The sequence below is a fragment of the Apodemus sylvaticus genome, chromosome 7 (assembly GCF_947179515.1).
Source record: "Apodemus sylvaticus chromosome 7, mApoSyl1.1, whole genome shotgun sequence".
NCBI classification, from domain to species: domain Eukaryota; kingdom Metazoa; phylum Chordata; class Mammalia; order Rodentia; family Muridae; genus Apodemus; species Apodemus sylvaticus.
The window spans coordinates 57,332,806-57,358,277 of record NC_067478.1 but is presented as its reverse complement, the minus strand read 5'-3'; the positions used below and the strand labels follow the sequence as shown (position 1 = coordinate 57,358,277).

General features: G+C 47.1%; 1 protein-coding gene across 1 annotated transcript in view; it reads right to left on the bottom strand.

The window, feature by feature from the left end:
- The window catches only part of Cgnl1 (cingulin like 1), a 157,559-nt gene that overhangs the window by 107,961 nt on the left and 24,126 nt on the right, over positions 1 to 25,472 (bottom strand). The gene's annotated exons all lie outside the window — the stretch shown is intronic.

Below are 25,472 nucleotides of genomic sequence, written 5' to 3'. Positions count from 1 at the left end.
TTTAGAGACTTCAGAACCCATGCCCTGTACTCCTTTCTGGATGTCCTTGAGCCTGGTGACGCTGGCTCGCCAGTACTGGCTGCAGTCCTGGCCCGAGGGCAGTCTCTGGTGTAATGACCTCGCCTCTGGCAGAACTCCACTCTGGTTTCCAGCCATTCTGGTCATTTTTTCCCTTAGTAGGTTTCCTCACACTTTATCCTATTTATCTTTAACCAAGAGGGTGCTCTGGTTGCCAGCCATTAAAAGCAAGGTACTTTTCCATGAAAATAGTTCAGAGCTAAGGAAATCTGAGGCTCATCTTCAGTCTTCCCTTCCTCTGCCAATTTTCCTCTCAAAAAGCCATCGGCCCTTTCTAAGGCACATCTGGCTTTAACATCTTTGCCCTTTATCTTGTGTATTCATATGTGTGCCCACATGTGTACATGCATGTGTGCCACAGTAAGACACATGTCAGTTCTCACCTTCTACTACTTAGACCCCAGGTGACCAGGACTGACAGCAAGCACCTTACCCCCTGGAGCCATGCAGCTGCTGCCCACCTCTATCCAATTACATCTGTGATTTCTTCCATTTCCAGCTCTTGCTACTAAATATATACACGAATATTTTAGCTGCTTCTCTAATAGAAAACTCTGGCCGGGTGGTGGTGGTGCACGTCTGTAATCCCAGCACTCTGGGAGGCAGAGGCAGGCAGATTTCCGTGTTCGAGGCCAGCTTGGTCTATGTCTTAGTCAGGGTTTCTATTCCTGCACAAACATCATGACCAAGAAGCAAGTTGGGGAGGAAAGGGTTTATTGCGCTTACACTTCCACGCTGCAGTTCATTACTAAAGGAAGCCAGGACTGGAACTCATGCAGGAGCTGATGCAGAGGCCATGGAGGGATGTTTCTTACTGGCTTGCTTCCCCTGGCTTGCTCAGCCTACTCTCTTATAGAACCCAAGAGCACCAGCCCAAAGGTGGTACCACCCACAAGGGGCCCTCCCCACTTGATCACTAATTGAGAAAATGCCCCACAGCTGGATTTCATGGAGGCATTTCCCCAACTGAAGCTCCTTTCTCTGTGATAACTCCAGCCTGTGTCAACTTGACACACAAAACTAGCCAGTACAGTCTACAAAGTGAGTTCCAGGACAGCCAGGGCTATACAGAGAAACCCTGTCTCGAAAAAAAAAAAAAAATCCAAAAAAGAAAACTCTGTTCTTGGGAATGGAGAGATGTCTCAGCCATGAAGAACATGTACTACTCTTACAACCCAGCAAGCATGTCAGGAGGCTCATGACCACCTGTAACTGTGGCTGAAGCAGCCCAATACCCTCTCCTGGGCTCTGAGAGCACCACACTCCCAACGTGTACAAACCCGTAAACATTTTCTCCTCTTGGGAAAAGCCCACTCGTTGGCCACCCCAACTACAAGGGGAGATTGGAAAATAAAGTCTTTAAAATTGTTTTGTTGTCAGTCCACTACTGGGCTACACATGCTGGGCTATGGGTGTCCTATGGTGTGGCAGAAGACACAGGAGGACCCAGCTGCTCTGGGTCCCTCTCCCTCCATGCACCACTTGCTCCAGGTCCATTTGTTCTCCCTGATGCTGCTGGAGTCAGGGAGAAGTGCAGGGGAAAGCCAGGGTGTTGAGAACACGCGGAGGGCTAACCGCTCCAAATCTCCAAGTCCTTCTCTCCTGTATCGCTAATCTAGGGCTGCACCTCACAGCCGGTCAGCCAGCAGCATGCTGCAGGCATGTGGGCCTTCATTCTGCTGTGCAAGGCCTGCCCCTCCATTGGTCTTGGCACCATGTCTAAGATCTCCACCCACATTCTTTGGACGTTGTGGTTCTCAACGTGTTGATTCCTTTGCTACCAGGAGGGCTGGGGAAAGGAGACAAACCTTTGAACTTAACCTGATAATTTTTATTACATTCATTTAATATGTCAAGTGTGTTTATGTTTGTGTGTGTGTGAGCACACGCACACATGCCATGGTACACATATGAAAGTCGGGGAAAAAATGTATTCCTTTTTTCTCCTGTTTAGGTTGGGGGTTCACGCTCAGGTCATCAGGCTTGACATCAAGTAAATACCTACTGAGCCATCTTGCCTGCCCCGGCTTGATAATTTTAGTGATAATTGACTGTTTCAAAATTAGTAGCATATACTAATTACACATAGTGGGCTTCATTATGACCTCTCATAGATGTACGTTTTCCCCGTGGTCACCCTCATTACCCGCTCATGTCTCCCTGTCACTGGAGCCAAACATACGCATCCTCCTCCCAAAGAGTCCCCGTGTGTGTGTGTGTGTGTGTGTGTGTGTGTGTGTGTGTCCCAATTGTTTGAATTAGGCCAGCTTACAGGAAGTGCTGCTGGTGTCTTGAAACAGAGCAGGCAGGTGGGAAGGCTCGATGCTAAAACCTAGTAACCTTGCTTAGAGCCGTGAAGCCATGCATGGTGGACAGTATCAAATTCACCTGCCCCATCTTGTCCCTTTGGCAGCAGCATCATGGGATTCTCCTTCTTCCATTACAAATCTTCTGTGGGTAGCGCTGGGACCAAACCCAGGGCCTTCCAGGTGCTCAGTAAACACTACCACTGAATATACCTCATCCCTGTGGCCTTGTTAACAAGACTCTACAAATGAACTCATCCACTGGGCTTGTTTTTTTTTTGTGTGTGTGTGTGCTCTATTTACTAAAGAGGGTTTCTTTTTATTCACCAATAATCTCCTCTTATGCTTATGCTGACTCTTCAATGGAAAAAAAATTCTGAGATTTATTAATGAGAAGCTCAGTTGGGTGTTGAGTCCTTTGCCATAGTTTCTCTATGATCAACAACTAATTACATTTCAGTCTCTGAATATGACCAGCAGGGCTTATTCCCACCTCAGCCTCAGGTTGGCTTCATATCTGAATTTCATGAACCCATCCACAGTTCACATTCATAGCAAATCTTAACCTGACAGTTTCTCAAAATGATATTTCTCAGCTAGGCGCCTTAAGCAAATGTGGATTTCCTGCCCAATCGAAGTATAAACACTGAATTAATGAATGAATGCATCTAAGGACAGCTGTTCTCCACTTCCAGGCACCAGGCCTGGTGTAAGACCCTAACACACATCACAGACACATTTGCCCCATCAGGCAGCCCCGCAGAGGGTTTACGGAATTTGGCAGTAAATGCTGATCAATTGCCAGGATGCAACATTGTAGCACTTTGGCAAATCAAAGTGGTGTTTTGGAGTGGAAATAAGGCTTTCTGAAAGGGCTGCTAAGTGATGATAATAGCTTCAGTTACTGAGATCTATGGGTATGTATGTGGGAACAAAGCTCACCTCCTGGCAGAGCTCAAAACGCATGCCAGATGGAGACGAGTCCTCTCTCTGGGCCATCACACATGATCAGCAAGCGTGAATTGTCACGGAAGGCTGGCACATGTGTCCCCGCCTCTCCACTCTAACTCCTGGTGCCCTTGCCAGGCACACCAGAGGGCATCCTGGCTCCTGAAAGAAGGCAGCCTGGCCATCACAAATCTTATTCAGCTTCCTTTCTCAGGATAACGATGCCCAAGCAATCAGCATGGTATCTGGCATCAGAGTACCATGCTTTGCCATACGAGTTATTTAAAAGCAACTAAGAGGAAGGTGGAAAGCTAAGGAGCCTTAGTGCACCTTTGAGCAAGTCCAGGAAATAAAAAGGGAGACTTGAATCAAAGAGTCATCCCCTCCCCACAAGTGTGATGCTCCAGGTGGCTGTCGGAGGGAAGCCGCTGCCAGGCTCGTAAGGAACAAGTTAAAACTTCAAATGGCAACATGTTTACCACTAAAGGGCATGCCTGAAGGGAATGCTGGTGGAAAGGCAGGATTTGGTGGGAGGATATCATCACTAGAACCTCGACCGAAAGGGAGGCGGAAGAGCTTGCTCAGTCAAGTGCCTGCCACACAAGCACAGAGTCCTGGATTCAACCCTGGGAACCTACATTAAAGAAAAAATCTGAGGAGGAGGATGGCCTGAGCTTGTGATCCCAGTGCTGGGGGACAGAAGCACGTAGATCCCTGGACTTTGGTGGCCAGAACTGGTGAATCTACAGAAAGTGAAAGATCCCAGAGTTGGGAGACAGGTAGGTGTCACCTGAGAAATCACACCCAAAGTTGTCCCTGGCCTCCACATGTGCACACGTACACACACACATATACACACACACTGAACAACGAGAGTGAGACACTGGAAGCCTAAGATGAACAAAATGCACATTCATGTCAACATGTCCCCAAACTGTAACTTAAGAAAGAAAAGCCAAGTCTTTCTTAAGCAAAGCATTATGTGCCCAGGGAGCTTCCTGCAGTGTAAAGACAGGAAACTGACAAGATTGTCATGATTCCCAAGCAACCTCTGGCTCCCAGGAAAGCTTGGGGACACCACCGTCTAGAGAGAGAAGATGAGGTTTACAAAGGAGAGCAGAGCTCAAAGGAGCTTGGGTTTTAAATAACCTTGACAGCAAAATTCTCTGGTTTTTAAACATTTTTTTAATTGTTTTCCAATTTTGAGTCTATGTGTGTCTGTGAGTCTGTATACCTGAAGGCAGGTGCTCTTGGAGTCTGGGGAGTATCAGACCCTCTGAAGCCAGGGCCATGGGCAGTCAGTTGTGGGGTGTCTGATGTAGGTGCCGGGGACAGACCTTAGGGCCTCTCTGCAAGAGCAGCTCTTAGTGCCTGAGCCATCTCTTGAGCCCCAATTCCTTTGGCTTCATGGGTAAGAATCACTACATCCTTGCATTGAGTGCTACAGCTCTCTGTCAAGCCAATCTCATCCAAAAGGAATGACACAAAAGGAGAAACCTCTTTCTCTTTTTGAAGTCAATGGGAAGAATCCTTGTAACAGGGCTGTAGACCCCAGCAACTCAACCAGGGTCTTGGAATCAGGGTCACTTGGACTAACCTATAGTTTGTTAGTCCAAAGTTGCACTGAGCTATGTTTCTGTGCCTCTCTACCTCCACACACCCACCTCACCCTTCTGTACGGATGCGTCTGGCTGAGCCACTCCTCCATCTTGGTAGCACACAGATCCCCTCTCTGTTTATGGCATTTTAGTGTTTCCAAACAGAATTTTAAACTTCAGTGACCATGTGTGCCAGAGGGATGGCTCGGTGGTGAAGAGCACTTGTTGTCCTTGTAAAAGAACTGAGTTCAGTTCCCAGCACATATGTAGCAGCTCACAGCTCTCTGTAATTATAGTTTCAGAGGACCTACTGGTCTCGTCTGGCCTCTAGGGCACTATATGCATGCGGTACATAGGCAAACACATACCAATACAGGCACATACCAATATACATAAAATAAAATCAATTTTACCAAAAAAGTCTGGCCTGAGAAGAGACTATCAAGGTCACGTGCTGCCCCTATACTTCCAGTACACACCCACATCTAGTGATCGGTACAGTGCGGTCTCATGTACCCGGGCTCTGGAAAAACATGGTGTTCATGCTCAAAAGAGTACTTGAGTTACGTTCATGTCTTGACCCTTCAGATGGTTTCTAAAAGCTCCAAAAATAGAGCCCAGGTGCAGACAGGCACAGCTGTGGGCTAGGATGTGGCTCAGCGGCTTAATGTGAGCAGAACCCTGGGTAGATCCCGGGCACCACATAAACCCAGAGATGGGGATGCCCACCTGTCATCCCAACACTGCTAGCTGGAGGCAAGAGAACCAAAGGCTGAAGCCCATCCTGGCTACAGAGCATGTTTGTTACCTGATACCCAATTTCAAAAAACAGCAACAAAGAAACATAAACCACAAGGGTGAGCTGGAGAGATGGCTCAGCCACTAGGAGTACCGGCTGCTCGTCCAGAGGAGCAGAGTTAGGGTCTCAGAACCCACGTGGTGGCTCCCCATCATCTGTAATGCCAGTTTGAGGAGATCTGACACTCTCTTCTCGTCTCTGGGCACTCCCACAGAAGCATAAACATGTATTTGAAATCAAACAAGCAAGCAAACAAACTAACAAACAAAAACCCAAAAGGCACAGTTAGATAAGAGAAGGATGCTCAAGAGTATGGGACCCCATTTATATATATGTATATATGTATATGTGTATATGTGTATATGTATATATGTGTATATGTGTATGTATATTTGTGTATATATGTGTATTTTTCTGTTGTTGTTTTTTGGATTTGGTTTTTTTCCCGAGGCAGGGTTTCTCTGTATAGCCCTGGCTGTCCTGGAACTCACTCTGTAGACCAGGCTGGTCTTGAACTCAGAAATTCTCCTGCCTCTGCCTTCCAGAGTGCTGGGATTACAGGCGTGTGCCACCACTGCCCAGCTTACATATGTGTATTATTGGATATTTTCTTTATTTACATTTCAAGTGGTATCCCCTTACCCAGTTTCCCCCCTCCCAGAAACCCCCTATCCCATCCCCCTCCCGCTGCTTCTATGAGGGTGTTCCTCCACCCACCCATCCACTCCCACCTCCCTGCCCTCAATTCCCCTACACTGGGGCATCTATTGAGCCTTCATAGGACCAAGGACCTCTCCTCCCATTGATACCTGACAAGGCTGTCCTCTGCTACATATGCAACTGGAGCCCTGTGTACCCCTTGGTTGGTGGCTTAGTCCCTGGGAGCTCTGGGGGGTCTGATTGGTTGATATTGTTCTTCTTATGAGGAAGAGCATTGGACTGAGTGTGGGGTCCCTGGTGGAAGAGTTAGAGAAAGAACTGAAGGAGCCAAAAAGGTTTGCAACCCCATAGGGACCCCATTTCTAACTCAGGGACTGTAGTCAAATCCCAATTGGATGCATTGATCACCTTCCTGAGGGTTTGCTATGTTTGTTTGGTTTGTTGGCTGGTTTGGTTTGGTTTTTGTTGTTGTTATTGTTGTTATTGTTGTTTTGTTGTTTTGTTTTTCAAGACAGGTTCTCTCTGTGCAATACTGGCTGTCCTGGAACTCACTCTGTAGACCAGGCTGGCCTCTAATTCACAGAGATCCACTGTCCTCTGCTTCCCAAGTGCTGGGATTAAAGGTATGTGCCACCACTGCCTGGGCTACTGAGTGTTTCCTTATCTCTAAGGTCAGGATAACAAGAAAGACTTAATTATGAAAAATGAAAAATCCAAGTCATATATAGTACATGCTAAATGAAAGAACTAGAATCTGGAAACAACAATAATACAACAACATCAAAAAACACAATGCTGTATATATGGCCACAAGAACACTGTTATTGCTCATGTTTTAAAGACTTACGAGGAAAAAAATGTTCCACTTTTGACCATACAACACTAACATTCCAAAAATAATTGATTAACTAATTAAGAAAGCAGAGGGCGGTGAATCTAAAGTACAATGTTATGTCCACAGATGAGATATAATAAACATTGCCGACTGTGTCCTGTGCACAGCCAACGTCTTGGGCAGAGACGCCATCTCCTACCATTTTGCCTCCACTATGTGGAACCCAAGGCCAAAACAGAACACGTGGTTAAAGAAGCACCCTGAATCTCCAAGCCCAGATCTGGCTTCTGAAGCTTCCTCAACATTGCATGCACACAGTTGCTGCCGTCCGGTCAGTGTAGACACAAAACAAAACCTGCTGGCCAGCCCTGACATGCCTCTACCTTAACCTACCCTCAAGTGAAATCACCCTCCACCCCCCAAAAGAAGACTTCCTAAAATCATGAGGAATCTTCTCGGATTTCGGTCTTGTCCCAAGTTAACACCTGTTAGCCCAGCATGAAGAAGTTGTGCTAACACAGGACATCCCTGCACTGTGCCCGCCTGCACACTGACACCAAACACAGCATCAAGAGCCACAAGGGATGGGACATCCTACAGATAACTAGTAGACGTGCCGGCCTACACTGTGTGGCCTGGCCTATACTTTCTTTATCCCTCTTTCCTTCCTTTTCTTCCCTCCTTTCCTTTTTCTCTCACTCCCTCCTTCTCTTTGTTCCTTCACCTCTTCCTCCCCACCTTTCTCTCCCTCCCTCCCTTCTTTCATCTGGTTGTTATGTAGCCCAGGATGGCCTGGAACTCACTCCATGCTAGGACTGACCTTGGTTCCCCTGCCTCTACCCTCTGAGCGTTAGGATTACGGGTGTGCACCCTCACAGTTTATGAGCTGCGCAGGGTGGAACCCAGGACTTCATGCATGCCAGCCAAGCACTCTAGCAACTCAGCTGCATGCCCAGCCCATGGCTTCCACCGGCAGTACTTTCACTTCCTGGGAAAAGGCCGCTCTCTCCCCAGGGTTTGCCCACTGAATGAAGCAGCTCCCGGCTTTTATCAGGCATTGGCACTCAGCTCCCAGGAGCTCCTCTGCACAGGCTCCTCTGGCAGAACAATTCTATCACCTAAAACCACACTTGAAGCTTTACTGGCGTGTTCATTGTCTCGACATGCCAGACAGAAGGCAGGGTCCCTCCTTTCCAACACTCAGGCTAGACCCTTGTGGCACCAGCACGGGACACTATCTTAACTGCCTAAGAGATGTACACCTTCTGATGGGTGGGTCACCTCTTCCCAGGCCTCACACTCCAGTCAGGAGCAGCCTTGGGACTCCCACACAAAGTTCCAGCTTCACAGAGCTAGTCCTTGGGTTGTCCCGTGTTCTGCCTCCCAGAGTGTGTCTGGTCTAATTATCTTGCGGGTCACTGGAGGCATAGACCAGCACCCAGTCTACACCCCTGTACCCACAGTGGCATCTCCTCTGGCAAAGCTTAGAAGGAATGTCACGCAGCCACGCCTTGCTCCTTGCCACATTCCTGCTCCAGTGTCTCATAGACAGGAGGCACTGAGTGAGTGAGTGAGTGAATGAGTGAATGAATGAATGAATGGGTGAAGGGACCAGTCACCATCAATCACACAGCTCTGAGTTCCTTTACATTTAAACAGCTGGAGGTGTGGGCTCAGTGTGTGTAAGGATCTGAGTTTGAATCCCCAGTAAAAAGCAAAAAGTGGGACATAGCTGCATGTTCCTATAATTGTGGCATTGGGAGATAGCAGGGCAACTTCTGGGCATTTACTGGTCTATCAGCCTAGCTGAAACTGAGCATCCGATTCATAGTTCAAAGAAAGAACAATAGAGGACACTTGACATTCTCCTCTGCACTACATGCAAATGACTACACCTGCATACTCATGTGTTTGTGACACACACACATACACACACACACACACACACACACACACACACTTTTTTTTTCTCCTCACATTTTCCACAACAGGCCAGGGAGAAGGCTAGTGGATAAAACAGCCATGAAATTATGAGGACCTCAGACCTCCAGCACCCTTTAAAAACAAAAAAAAAGCCATATATCCCCCTGAAATTCGAGTGCTGGAAAGGCAAAGGCACACTGCCCAGTCAGCCAGCCTACTCAACTCAGTGAGCTCCACACTCAGTGATTTGGAGTAGTGATTGAGGAAGACAGCCAACGTCAATCCCAGGCTTCCTCATGCACGTTTGCATACTTTACATACACCCATGATAGAAACATGAGTCTTCCATAACAACTGCTCAACCTTTAGGCACCTCAAGCCTGAATGTTTATCTCTGCCTCTAGCACTAGAACAAGATCCACAGTTCTTCCCACTAATGACTGCTGGGTTGCAAGTTATGCATGCTGTAAGATAGGGAGCAGGCCCTGGATCACCAAGCCTGCATCACTGGAAATAAATCCACAATGTGCCAAATGGACAAGCCACTTACAGGAACCTACTCCAAGAAGCCCAGTGCAACAGAAGCCTACGCTCAGTCCTCCCCTGCCTTTGTGAGGAGTGAGCTTTCCGAGGGTCCCAGAGAACCAACTAGGGATCCTTCAGTTCTCATCAGAGAAAGGGCACATGAGCAAACATGGCCAAGCAACTACAAAACAGAGCCACTGGGAGGTACTCCTGGGATACAGACTCCCCACTTCCCTGTTACCCACCTCCTGGCTCCAAACTACAACCAATCAAGTCTCTAGCTGTCTCAGTCTGTGGGGCACAAGTGGCCAAATGGGCTGTGCTATAAATAAGGGGCACTTTCTAAATAGCATATAGTAGAGTTTTTTAAAAGGGGGTTGAGGGTCTGCAGAGATGGGTCAGTGGTTAAGAGTACTGGCTGCAATTCCAGAGGACCAAGGTTCAATTCCCAGCACCCATGTAGCAGTTCACAACTATCTGTAACTCCACTTCTAGAGGATCTGGCACTCTCAAAAGACATGCATACAGGCAAAAAAAAAAAAAAAAAATTAATGCACATAAAAATAAATAAGTCTAAACAAAGAAATAAAAGAAAGAAAAACAAAAACAAATCAGAAGGAGCTAGGCATGGTGGAACGTTGTACCAGCACTTGGGAAGCAGAAGGAGGAGGAGGAGGAGGAATCCCAGGCCAGCCTGCACTACACAGTGAGTTCCAGAACAGTGTGGACTGCACAGAGAGCTGCTGCCTCAAAGCAAAATGGAGCAGGCAAAAGAAAAATAGAACATAACACTGTTTTAAAAGAAAAGCAAAGAAACTTCCTAAAACAGAACCTTAGCAGATCCATACACACACAGATGCAGGTTGTCTCTTGTTCAAGGTGACTATTACAGTTGGTGATGACAGGGACAGCAGGGACACTCTCTGGTAAAAACCTTCCAACCTGGAACTCTTGAGTGACTGGTTGAGAGAAAGGATATTATCCAAACTCTAACCCAAAGCCACCCGGCCAGGCTGTACCTTATTCTCAAAACTATTCAGGTCCTAGAAACACCCAGTGGTTTGGAGCACCTGAGCCCAGCCTCATCTTTGGCTCTGGGCTCTGCTGTGTCACTGTTACACATGGCTGGGCCTTTATTAAATTACACCTGGCAAGGAACCACATTTAAATGCACACATGTGTTCAGGTGAAATGCACACAGGAAAAGGACCATTCATATCTCCTTTCAGAGCAAGAACGTGTCTCCACTGGCCTCCAGTTTCCAAGCACCAAATCCTCTTATCTATCGTCTCTGAGAGCCCAGGGCACAGTTTAGAATTTAGGGTCTGCTCTGTGTCCCTTCTTACTCTGGGCCCTGGAACTGGTATCTACAATAAAGCATCTTTATCGTGTACCGATGTCTAAGCAAGGAAGTTTCGCTGGCATAAAGGCATCATCTAAGATTCCATCCACTTTGGTTCTTTCTGTAGCTCACAACTAAAATGTTGTAACATGACATACAACCATACTGAACTCTGACACTGCAGCCAAGTAGCAACATCCAGAGGTCATGCTATGATGGTACATTACCACTAATAAGTTCTTCCTAAGAGTCTGCTACCATTCTTGCCAGCCTCCTGCCGTAGTTAGATGGAGTGGTGAGAGGCCCTCACCCCACAAAGTTTACACTGTGTACACATGAACTCAGACAGTTGCAAATGCTGCAAAGCTACCTGGGAGACATTAGGTGAAGGGCCGCATTTGCTGGAGAGGTTCGGGAAGGCTGCTCTAAGAAGGGGACTTGTAGTTGGAAGGAAATTGTCAGCCTTGCAGAGAGTACCAAGCAGAGAGAGCAGTATGGACTGAAGTTTGCAGGGAAAACAGATACAGACATAGACACAGACAGGCAGACAGACACACACAGAGTTAAAGACTCTATAAGGCTGTGATTGACAGATTAAACTTACGGAGAGTTGGAATGTTGCAGATTCAGATCCAAATCATCTCGGGCTATCTTTAGCTCCCTCAATAACCACCCATTTGTCTGACCTAACAGCCTTTAGTTGTCACATGACTTTTGGTGTGTGTTAATATAGCACTCCTTCCAAGTGTCATCAAACACAGCTTCTGAGACCTACAAAGGGCCCCCCACTCTGCCGTAACCTGCCTATCCGCTGCCCCCAAGGTCCTTATAAAACATGTTGATTTTTATATAATCATACATACTACATGAAAGCATTACCACACCTGACTATGGCATTGGAGGCAGCCTGAATCCATATTCCTAGGCTACGGTTGCTCGTCTCTTGCTCCAGAATAAATTACCTTGTATTTTGTATTCCTTTGAGGAGAGAGCTGTGTTTTCATGTCAACAACAGGCTTAGAACTCTGAGCCAGGCAAGTCAGAGGCTCACTGAGAAGGTTGAGCCAGATCCCAGATAGAGTCAGCAGAGCCTCACAAGACTCCAGGGTTTGCCAAGGTTGGAGAAAACACCGGCAAGACTCAAGGCAGTACAGAAACCCAGGCCTGGAGCAAGCACAACTTGGAAGTCCGTGAGGCAAAGCAGCCGGTTCCCCCTGCACAGTGTTCTCAGGCGACAGTCAAGGCATCACCAGGGAATACATTAGAAACACTGGGAGTGTGGCTCAGTGGGTAGGGTGCTTGCCTAGCATGCAGAAAGCTGTGGTTTTGGGCCGGAGAGATGGCTCAGTGGTTAAGAGCACTGACTGCTCTTCCAGAGGTACTGAATTCAATTCACGGCAACTACATGGTGGCTCACAACCATCTGTAATGGGATCCGATGCCCTCTTCTGGTGTGTCTGAAGACAGCTATAGTGTGTATGTATATATATATATATATATATATATATATATATATATATATATATATATATATTAAAAAATAAATGAAAGCTGTGGTTTTGATCCCCAGAACTGCACAAACTAGGAATGGTGCACAAACTCAGCTACAGACTGAGTTTGAGGCCAGCCCGGAATACATGTGACTGTCTCAAAAGAGAAAAAGAAAACCAACCTGTAAGACAACAACCTTCCTCACACTCTCTCTCTCCACCCCATGACAAAACCTCTGCCAGACCTGTCTCCTGTCCCCAGCCTGGAAGTACAAATGCCAAACACAACCTGGTACTCAGAAGCAAAGCTGAGCAGGATCAATATTAACTGGAGGGAGTGTTACTTCCCTTCCTCCTGGTAGTTAAGCTGTGCTGAACGGCTGCCAAATTTCTAAGGATATAGCAAGATCAGCTACTGGGCATGGTGAAGGTTTAACAAAGAACAGCAGTGTCAGCCCAGGGAACTACCCCTGTGCCTTGGGAGTGCCAGGAAAGACATCAATAAGATAATCCAAATACACAAAACAAAGTCACTCCTGTCTCTCTCCTCTGCAGAACCCACGGCCCAGCCTCTACCTCCTCCCATCTCCTGGGGATGAATGACAATCTACAAAGAGCAAAATGTCCAGAGGCTCACACACCTGAGCCTCCCCGCAGATGAGCCAATTTCAAGCTCCCAGTTCCGTGGTTTGGACACCCTAACTTTTGCTTAGGGATGCTCCTCTCCATCCCTGTCACGATCTCTCTCACACCAGTCTTGTAACCATAGCAACTGGAGTCTGTCCTCCACCTGCTAAGCCCAACCCTAACATGGGGTCCCTTGGCTTTGCCTCATGGTGTCACAACAATCAACAGAATAGAATTCTTCAGGTTGCAATAACAGTGAAATTAACTCTTAAATGCACTCACGGTGAACCTTGGTGTCTCTGCTCTGAACATTAACCCACTCAGTTCTGCAACATCCAAACAGTCCTGTGGACATTAACCCAGGTGGAACATTAACGTGCACCTTGGGCCAGGTGGCTGATGTGCACAGAAACCTGCAGGGCAGGAGGCATTTGAATGCCTGTGTTTTTCCTCCTAGGAACTTATTTATACATTTTTAAATTTTTTTTGTATAAATACCAAAGTATCCTTTTTTGTCTCTGGCATGTCTCTCTGACCTGACCTCAGCTATGACCTCAGCAGAAACCATGCTATGAAGTCTTAGACTAATGTAGCTCGTGTCCTGACTGTCCTGGCCGCTGCAGGAAGCAGACATTCTTACCAAAACAGGTGTCAAGTTGTGAAATAGAACAGGCAAAGTTTAAAAAAACATAACCATTGCAAAGATAGGAAAAGGGAAATAAAAACTGAAGAGGGAAAAGAAAAAAAAAAAAAAGGAGACAAAGAAAGGAAATCCTTGCTTGGCAGTGTGAGGTTTTAAAGAAGTTGGGGCTGGCGAGATTGCTCAGTGGTTAGAGCACTGGCTACTCTTGCCCAGGACCCACGTTCAGTTTCCCAGCATCCACATAGTGGCTCACAACCATCTGTAACTTCCGTTCCAGGGCCTCTGACACCTTCCTCTGACTTCTGTGAGCTTTGGGAACTTACATTCATGCGTGCATGTAGGCAAAACTCATACACATGAAACAAAATAAATCAATTTTTTAAAAGAAATTAAATGACTTGTAGCTGGGATGGTGGCTCAGTCACTAAAGGGCTTGTCTTGATAGCTGGAGGAGTCGAGTTTGATCCCAAGAACCCACAGACTAAGAAATACAGTAAAATAAACAGGTGCAGGCTTTGTAATCCCAGTGCTGGGGAAATGGAAACAAGCCTCTTCCTCACTGACCAGCCTACCTACCATAGCGGGGGAGTCTGGGCCAGTGAGAGACCCCGCCTCAAAACAAGGCGTCGCCACCTGAGGAATGACAGCTGAGGTCAACCTCTGGCTTCCATCTGCACAGACACTCACGTGCTTGTACATACACAGGAAAACCCTGAAACAACGTCACAAAAAGCGGGGAGAGGTACAGTTTGCAAAGTTAACATTAGATCTGTGAGACCAAAGACAACTAATTGTGCCTGCTGGAACTGACCTAGGCATTTCCCACAGAGGACGTGCGGACAGCTCTGGAATCGTGGTACAGGAACACCAATACTGAACAGTAAAATTGTGGACATTAGGTGGGAGCCACTTGTTTCTCACTGTTGGGAGGGGAGGGGACATATGTGCAAAGGGAGAGGGCCACAACCACTCATTATGTGAACGATTAGAGTTGGAGATGTAAATAGGAACTCATCTTTTATCTGCTACACAGATGGCTACATATGGAAATATTTAAATGTGTCTGCATATGAGGGTACACACACAAACACACACCTCTTCTTTGTTATTTTCAGCTGACAGAGCCCATAAGCAGGCGCCTCACCCCATCCTCAAGTAGCAAAGGGCAACCTCATACCTCGATCTCAGTTTCTAATGCCAATAAATCCTCCATAGAAGGATCCACAGCTCACTGACAAAGTGGCTGATTCCAAGTCTGGGACAGGGAAGTCACAAGAAGAGTATGGAACATCACATAGAGTCAGACATTACAGAAGAGCATACAATGATTGTGGTGATGACTGGCCATGACAAAGGGATTATGTCCCTGGGGAGCCAACTCAAAAAGCTAGAACAAAATTATCTAGGACTATATTGTCACCTGGGGTAGACATTAAGATTTATTTTTAATTAGATGTGTGTGTGTGTGTGTGTGATTGTAATTCAAAGTGTTTGCCTAGCATACATGAGTCACTGAGTTTGATACCCAGCACTGATGGCCCAGGTATAGTAGCACATACCTGGAATCCAAACCGTGGAGAGATGGAAGCAGGAGGATTAGAAATTCAAGGTCATTCTCATCTATATATGGAGTTCAAGCCTGGGCTACATGAGACCCTGTCAAAGTAAACACATAGTGTTGATAGTAGAGTGACTGAGTGAAGGGTACACAGGGGAACTTTCTATGCAATCTTCAGTATTTTCTTATAAATCCCAAAATAGCCTCAAATAAAGTTTTCTTTAAAGCTTTAAAACAAAACAAAGGCCAAGCAGCCAGGAACTCTTAATCCCTGACTCATCCTATACTTTAGGTTTAATTGGGCAACTGGAAGAGGGTTACTGGTGTCCATCCCTCAGCAGGTCACCTAGCCACATCTCTAAACATTGTTCCTAGATTACAGCTTAACCAGAAAGGATGAGGTAAATGTCCTCCCCGGGCCCCATGAACACAGCATTACGCAGAGCATGGCATCCGAGGGCCATGAACAAAGGCCCTGCCCCAGGAGTGTGGTTCTGATCTGTGGGGTGATAACTTACAAGTTTAGACAATGTCCCAGCATCCAAAGAATAATACTACACTTTGTCAAAATTGCCAACTGTGGCTCACAGACAGAAGGAACAAGAAGAGAGGGAACCTACACAGAGATGCACCTTCCCCAAGAACAGAACTTCTAAACAAAGTGCACAGTAGGGCAGGAACCAAACACCATCCGCCAACGTTGCTCCTACATGGCTGCCCATGCTCTTCCCCTGTCTGTCGCAGAGTCGAGGAGTCTGCGTCTCCAATGGAGACATGGTCATTGGATGGAAAATAAAAGAACTGACTTAGTCATGGAGCTGAACTAAGTGAAACCAAACAGGAGTGAAAAAGGAGAGTGTACGCAGATCGAGGAAGCAAAAGACAGGTGAACTACATGGGGAAAATATTCATTATCTTCGTGTGATCACAGGAAGTGCTGACTGACAGGAGTATAATTGGACTCAGTGCAGGAGGCGACCATGTTACAACACCCCTTAATAAGCACTCTCTGTGTCCTGGCTTCCCTGACCCAAATGTGGGGAGTCTCCTTCCCTGCTCAAAGGCCCCTTTCCAGCTCCTCCCCTCTTGTGATGACTCCTTCCTTAGTTACCTCAGATCACTGGGGGTGCCCCTGTCTCAGGCAACTTAGATGGTCACATAGTAAAATAAGACTAGATACCATCATCAGTTCCCCAGAGCACAGGCCTCTTCCACCCATGTAGAGATGTAAACTCAATGGCTTCAAAGCCTCAAGCCACCTAGCTGAACACAAGAGATGTCACTCAACAAGGAGGTCCCCCCAATACCAGGGCCTGGTCAAGCTCTAGGGCAAGCTTTCCAACATTGTTCCTCATAGCAACTATCATTCTACATTTCTGTCATTTTTTAAATGTTTACTTAACATCTATCTTCCTTACCAAACAGTGATGGTTTGTATATGCTTAGCCCAGGGAGTGGCACTGTTTAGGAGATGTGGTCAGGTTGGAGTAGGTGTGTCACTGTGGGTGTGGGCTTAAGACCCTCACCCTAGCTGCCTCGAAGTTAGTCTTCCACTAGCAGCCTTCAGATGAAGATGTAGAACTCTCAGCTCTGCCCGCACCATGCCTGCCTGGATGCTGCCATGTCCCGCCTTGACGGTAATGGACTGAACCTATGAACCTGTAAGCCAGCCCCAATTAAATCTTGTCCTTATAAGAGTTGCCTTGATCATGGTGTCTGTTCACAGCAATAAAACCCTAACTAAGACACAAACCAAAAAAAAAAAAAAAAAAAAAAAAACACAGGGAACAGACAGAGCAGCTTTTGAACTGAGTGACCAGTGCAGAGTTTGACTGCAGAGCCACTTTACCCATAGGTGCCTGATGCTAAACACACTAGTAATTATCACTAATTAATAATGATTACTAATACAGTCGTAAATCATACTGACCATTCACCATGTGTCTAGGGTGATGCTAAACAGTATGTATTTGTCATGTTTTTCTATGATCCTACCAGTAAGTATCATATAATTTGCCACCATTTTGCAATGAAGCAACTAAGGCTCAGAGGGTTTCAATCACTTACAGGTCACCTAGTAGCTGTAACAAAGCCAAAGGTCACGTGTACCTGCCTGCCACCAAAACTCAGCTGTACAACAGGCAAAGACATCTTAATTAAGGGCCTGGATCCTATCCAACATTCATGATGCTGCCCAATATTCTGATCCCAGGAAAACCCCTCTACAGCCAAAAAAAATTTTAAATGCCCAAATGATCTTTTAAAACTCATCTGTAGTACAGGTTGTGGAAAGAGGTCCTTGTAGAGAATTATAAAAAGACAGGGGTGGGGTGGTGGTGCTTGTGGTATATCTGCCAGGGACCAGCCATTGGACACATACCAAAGATGTATACATGCCCAGCATGGAGGACAAGACAAGTTCCCAGGCCACCTGGATCTCATGTGGACCTGGAAGTGTTTCTGGTGTATTTCAAGTTCACATCAGATGGGAGGAGGAAGCTGGGGGCAAGGAGGTTCCTTGAAGGAGAGCTGGGGATTAAGAGAATATTGGCTTCACTGAGAAGGAAGGGAGAATATCAAGAATCATGTAAAACTTCAAGGACAAAACGAGAATTTTCCTGATGGTCATGAAGAAGCCGAGAGCTGTCCTCCCAGCCACACTGGAGACAGAGGCATCTTCCACCTCCAAAAGCTGCAGGATCTTAGGCAAGTCACCGCTCATACCTTTTGTCCCATAGGAAGGAGCGTGTGGGAGCTGTGGCTACAGCTCAGTTGCTAGAGTGCTTGCCTAGGATACACAGTCCGGAGTTCAATCCCCAGATCTCCATAAATTGGATATCATGGTGCTCGCCTATAATCCTAGCACACATGGGGTAAAGACAGGAGGATGTGAAGTTCACAAGTTCAAAGCCAACCTGGGGATATATGAGAACTTCCACCTCAAAATAAAACGTTATTTAACAACAAAAAGGAAACAGTGGGTCTGGCCATTGGACATATACCAAAGATGTAAAAGATGTCTACACATTCAACATTGAGAACAAGACAGGTTCCCAGGCCACCTTGGTCCTGATCCTGTGTAGACCCGGGAGTATCTCAAATACATAGCAGATGGAAAGGGGAGAAGGAAGAGGCTCCTCTTATATTCTAACATATGAGCTCAGAAGTCCTCCATGCTGGTATCCCAAGAAAGACAAGGCAAACTGAGAGCAGGAAGCATGGGACCATTATGGGATGGAATGAGGTCATGAATAAGGAAGCACTTTATCAGCTGTCACACATGAGGGAAACAGGAAGAGCCAGCCTGTATTCCTGTAGCTACTGTAAATCCCATCTCTGCTTCGGGTTCCTCCTCCACCCCCTTTTCCCTCTCTCCCTCCCCTTTCCTCCCTCTTCATCTATCTCTTATTCTCAGACCCGGTAGACCCAACACAATGGCTCCAGAGCAGGGATTCCAAGCATAAGCATCCTTTACAGAGCAAGGGACTGGCCTGGGTTCCCATTTTGGAGGACCACCCTCGTATGTAGCTGGGTTTCTGAGACACATCTAGTTTTCTGTGGACAATTATCCATAACACACTCCCTACAGGTCTATCCTGGGTAATGGAGGAAGTTGGGGGTTAGGAACAGGAACTGTGCCTTCAAATTGGCCTAGAGGTAACCGGGAAAGCATCCGTGCAAGATGGGGGAGTAGCCTTTCCAACTTAATAGCCTAAAGTCACATAGTCACATAATCATAGCAGTCAGGGCACAACTGGACAGCCCTGCCTTTCTCAGCGCCTACCAGCCACTTGAGCAGGTGCTTGGTCCCCTCCAGCATCTTCAAAGGCAGAAGGAAAACATCCCCCTGACCTTGCTTCCATCATCACAAACTACCTCTTCTGGCTCCAACTCTCCTGCCTCCTCCTCCACTCATGAACCCAGGTGAATAGATTGGGCTGATCTCAATAAGCTGGGTTGTCCTTCCAGCTCAACACTGGTCATGTAATCACACCCCCTCGACTTGCTGGTCATGTAATCACACCCCCTCGACTTTACAAGGAATCATCACAGATTCCAGGACCAAGACCTGAGTATCTTTGAGGAGTCCTTGTCCCCACAGGAGGACAAGCAAATCTTGTTTTCCTGGGTCTTTTTTTTTTCTATTTATAACAGGGGAGCCAGACATGGCAACAACGGCCTGTGAAACCAGTGCTTGGGAAGATCAGTCTGGGAGATCAACCTGGGCTACATAGGAACACCTTGTCTCAAAGCACAAACAAATAAAAAGGACCATACCAGATCATCTATACAAAGTCACCAGAGATAACTGGTGTAAGAGAGCTGTGACTTCTGTAAACACCAGGTCCAGACTGACAGGGCAGGAATATTAGCCACACAGTAGGTTCTCCTTGAGTCAAGAATTCCCCCAACCCACGCCAGAGACACAGGTCCCCCTCAAGCAGGCTGCCTTCGAGGCATATCCAGAAAGGCCCTGAGGCTCAGTCTCGAGGGCCTGGCTTAAATAAAGACAATTTCAGAGATTCTAAGAGAGGGCAGGGGTGCAGAGAAGGGAATGAAACTAGGAACAAATAAACGCCCATCAGCTACAAATGCCACAGGAGCCACCACGTGAAAAGGAGATTACCTGTTCTGGGTGGTTCCTAAAGCGGGGACAATTCCATCCGGGCTTGCCTGACCTACATACCCCAGGCTGGCAGTACGTGAGGCTCAACCCAACATCCTAAACTTACTTAAAACATCATGAGGACCAAGATGGCTTGCCAGTTAAGAGCACTGGCTCTTCTTTAGAGGACCCAGGTTCAATTCCCAGCATACACATGGAGGTTCACAACCATCTGTAACTCCAATTTCAGGGGATCCAACACCCTCTTCTGGCCTCCATGGGCACTGAACACATAGTACATATGCACACATGCTGGTAAGAAAAACCCACACCAAAATAAATAAATAAATAAATAAATAAATAAATAAATAGATTTCGAAAAATAAGTTTTAAAAACACTGTGATAATTGGTCTCTGTAACTTATTTTACAGTTGTGGAATACGAACTTTGTAGGTAACAATGTCCTGTCATAATGTCAAAAGGTTGGGTACACCTGTAAGAAGAAAGAAAACATTCTAACTGGGATGCCCAAAGGGGAAACGGGGTATTTTAGGAGACTGTAAATGTCCATTGCTGGGGGTGACTACCCGTTCACAGGCACATTCGAGATGAGCATCCAGCGTCAGTGAGGTCAAGAATCTGAGAATCAATCACTCCAACCCTGATCCCTTTACATGCACAGAAAACATCCAGATAATCGCACAAAGGAGCTCAGGGTCAGAAGGAAAGGAAGGCAGGGAGGGAACTGAGGAGCAAGGAGCTTTACTGCAGATCTCACCCTGCCTCACCTGTGGAGGCGCCTCACCTGCAAGCCTGCTGGGCGATTAGCCTCTTCCCCCCAGGCCTCGCTCCTGCCTGCCCCTGGGAGAAGGTGGTTTGGATCCATCCCTATGAAACTCTAGCCTGGACCAGAGAGTCCGTGATACTCCCAAGAATGACTCCAGGCCCATCATTGGCACCTGTCTCATCCCAGGACAAGCTCTTGAACCATCAGCAGCTGGTTACCCTCCTAGAGGAAAGACATCAACCCAAGTGGTCCCTGGGAAAAAACCAGGGAGCATCGCACAAAACTCTACGAAGGCTATTGGGACAGTCAACGCTGACCAGGCAGGCTACTGGGACAGTCAACTGACCAGGGTAACTGAAAACTAAGAGTCCAAAGCTTGGCTGGAATTTTCCAAGAAGCATTTGATGCACTTGGTTTAGAAATTTTTCAGAACTAAAATAACAGCAGGAAACTGCGTGGGGTGCTGCAAAGTATTAAGAAACTGCAAAACGGAAAAAAAAAAAAAAAAAAGGCCGGGCGGTGGTGGCGCACGCCTGTAATCCCAGCACTCTGGGAGGCAGAGGCAGGCGGATTTCTGAGTTCGAGGCCAGCATGGTCTACCAAGTGAGTTCCAGGACAGCCAGGGCTATACAGAGAAACCCTGTCTCGAAAAAAACAAAAAAAGAAAAAAGAAAAAAAGAAACTGCATAACGAAGTGAGCTGAAGGCCAATGAAATCAGGCACCTTTAACCCCAGCATTTGGGAGACAGGGAGACAGGCAATTGGATCTCTGTGAGTCAGAAGCTAACCTGGTCTACATGGAGGGTTTCGGGCCAGCCAGGGAAGCATAGTAAGACCTGTGTCACAGAGAGATGGGGGAGGAGGGAGAAGAGGAGAAGGAGGAGGAGGAAGAGGAGAAGGAAGAGGAGAAGGAGGGGGAGAGGAGAGGGAGAGGAGGGGGAGGGGAGGGAAAGGGGAGAGGGAGCGGAAGAAAAGAAGGAAGAGGAGGAGAAGGAAGAGGAGAAGGAAGAAAAGGAGGGGAAGGGGGAGTGGAAGAAAAGATGGAGGAGGAGATGGGGAGAAGGAGATGGGGAGGAGGAGATGGGGAGGAGGAGAAGGAGGAAGAAGAGAAGGAGAAGGAGTAGTAGTAGTAGTAATAATAATAATAATAATAATTTGGTGGGTCTTATGTAGTATATGGCAGAATATCCCACAGCTAACCTGCAAGTTCCCTGCCATTAGGGACAACCGAATACTTTGATAGGTGGTTGGGGAACAGTTGGGAATATTTTTATATATTGTGTATTATGAAGCTACACTTGTACTTTATATTGCAAAAAGAAGTATACATGCACACATTATCATCAGCTTAACACCACACACTTCTAATGGTTGGTTTGTTCTGAGTTAACCCTTGCCTGGAACACACGCCCCTGCGAGAGGACAAGGCTGGTACAAGCAGGAAATAATGTAGCAGTCCAAGCAGCGCCTGAGCCCAGCCAGCCGCAGCAGGAGTGCCGGGAGCAAACAAGGAAGGACAGACACCACAGGACTCAGAAAGGCAGCCAGCACCTGACCGAGGGGAGGACTGAACTCCGGAAGGACAGACTGCCACTGCCTGCCTCCTCCTCTACCTAGTCGACTGGCTGGAGCCAGTTTGAAGGCCAGGATATCAAGCCCCTGTCCTCTCAGACAGCAAGCCCTCTGGACACGGCACAGTTTTAAGATTCAGCTCCTCCCATGCTGATGGCTCCTGAAGTGTCTGAGAGCAGGAAACTGAATTATATATAGCTTTGCAGGTCTGAGAGAGACCCCAGCAGAGAGCCCAGAATGTTCTACCCCCAGACAGCATGATGCCAGACTCTAGATCCTGGATGAGCCCATCTTCCACAAGGAGAGACTCTGACATTGGCTCTGTCAACAGAGTCCCTCAGTGACCCTCAAACTGATACTGAAACATTGCCAATGCCACCATTCAATTTGTTAGCACTTTAGTTTTTTTTAATTTATAGTGTGTGTGTGTCTGTCTGTCTGTCTGTCTGTCTGCAGAGGCCAGAAGAGAGCATCAATCCCTCTCACCACACAAGCATGTTTAACTGCATGCATACATACATACATCCACACACATGCATATAACACGCGCACACACACACACACAAACACACACACAAATTATTTTTGTCATTTTAGCAAAAGCAGAAAGAAGCTGAGTACGTCGTGTTCAATACTGATAGGTGAGAGCTCTGGGCCACGCCATAGTCCCACTTCTTCAGGAGGAGTCACGCTGCCTCCTGATCATGGGCCTCAAACTGCAAGCAGAAAGCCCTCCACTAAGCCAGAGCACAGCTTATGTGAAGCAGCAAGGACTCTCAGAGTCCTGAACCTTCTGTATCAAACACTTTCTGGTGCTGATGGCTGGAGCCTCCACTCCCCCAGGAGTAGGGGAGCACAGCCACCAGCCAGGCCCCAGATTGGCAAGTCTAAATGCCAAACGCCACACAGGAAAATCTCTCCCGCGGGGAACTTTCAGTTCATGACTCCTTCCCAGTTGTTTGGGTTTTCAAACCAAACATAGTTTTTATTGGACCTATTTCTCTGAATTTTTCTCATAAGAAAAACAACTCCCTGGCTAGGCTCAACTTAGAACACACAGCCACACCTACACTTTATCTGAGTGGCTTCCAATGTTCTAAAACCCTCATAGGCCAGGGCCAATTTTAACAATTTCTTCAAGTATGTATCCTGAAGTTCACAATGTGTGCATGCTGAGAGAGGTGCACGCATGTGTGCAAATGCATGTGCACACGTGCATGTGGAGGCCAAAGGTCAACCTCAGGTATCATTCAGGAGCCATTTTAAGAAAGTATCTCTTTCTCAGGATGGGAGGCAGAGTTTGAGGCCAGCCTGGTCTACAGAGTGAGTTGTAAGTTCCAGGACAGCTAGGACTACACACACACACACACACACACACACACACACACAGCATTTCTCACTGGCCTGGAGCTTATCAACCAGACTAGTTCCAGGGATCTATCTTGGCCTCCAAGCTCACATTACTTACTGAGCCTGGCTTCTTGTCTGCATTCTGAAGATCAGACACAAGTCGTCTAAGCACTGTATCAACTGAGCTATCTCTCCAACCCAACCCTTTGGGTTTCTTTTTAAGATGTATTTTTATCTTATGTGTGTGGGTATGTGAATGTAGTACTTGAAGAGGGCATCAGATCCACAGAACTGGAGTTACAGACAGTTGTTAGCTGCCATATGGGTGCTGGGAACTAAACACAGGTCCTCTGCAAGAGAAACCAGAGCTCTTCATAGCTGAGCCATCGCTCCAGCCTGACCACAGACCATTGCTCAGGTCTGAGCAACCCAGAAGCATCTCAATTCCTGCTCCTGCTACTGCTGCTCCTCCTCCTCTTCCTCCTCCCCCTCCTCCTCCTCACACAGCAGCTGAGGCCACTGCCGTTGCCGTCCCCCAATCTCCCGGTCCTCTCTCCTGCACACCAGCACCCTAATTCAGACCAGTGTGTGCCTCCCTTGGATTGCAGCAGCACATCTTGAGGTAAACTCAGGCCACACGTGCCTCCTCCTCCAACCCACTCTCCTCATAGCCAGTGTGACCATTTCAGACAAGTCCCACGCACTCACACTTCAGCTAAAAAGCACTCATTTCTTTCTTTGCTTTCAGGATAAAAGTGTGAGCTTCATAGCCTGGCAGATGAAACCCGGCTCCTGGCATTTCCACCCATGTGCTGGCTCTGTGGCCTTCAAGGGCAGCTTGATCCTTCCCTGGCTCAAGCTTCCCGCTCGACTGACTATTCTCAGGCCTGACTCTTCTCTTGACCAGATTCTATGATTTCTGTTCACCAACACATTCACACACTAGAGTGGGCGTCATCCCCATACGCCTTCATCTATTTGCCTCCACTGCAGGGCGGGCCCTAGCTTTAATTCCCTATTGTGTCTGGTTCCCAGTAAGCAAGGAATAAATCCAGGACCAGAGCGAGGAGGCAAAAGCCAACTTTGAATGTGGTGTGGTATCCTGTGCCTTTAATTCCAGTGCTACAAAGAATGAGGCAGAAAGAACTCAAGTTCAAGGCCAGCCTTGTGTAGATATCCAGCCAGCCGTACAGTGAGATTCTGTTTCAAAATAAAGAGATCAATAAAATAAACAACTTCGAGGGAGTCTAAGATAGTCTCTTAGGAACGCCTCTGCTGCTCGAGGCAAGAGAGATGGGCAAGTATTCTAACACCCAGGGACCTCTCCTGGGAGGATGGCTCACATTACACCATGTTCCAGAGTAATAGAAATAGACCCTGGGATCCCAAAGAGATCCACCAGACTGGGTACGCTGCAGACCAGAGAGCCTTGTCCACCAAAGAAAATAACTTCAGTTTATGACCGAGTGCATCTATCCTTAGGAGATTCAGGTCTCAAGGAAACCTAACTCTGTCAAAATAAACAACTGCAGCAGCTCATCCTCCAAGGCTGAGGAGAGGCTTCAGTCTAGGAGGCTTTCGTCCTGAAGAATCAACTTCTGCAAGATGAGAGTAGGACATGAACGTACAGTAGCTTGCTGGAGCCGTAGGCCCTTAGCTTCTACCCCACCCCCATCTGGATATCCTCCGAAGGCACCAAATAGAATAATGTTCTAAAATCCTTTCCAACTAGAAGAGAACTGTCTGAACCAGCATATTAAACTTACAAAAGTTAAATATCAAGATGGAATATCTTGATTTGGGCAGCAAAAGGACTAGTTATCC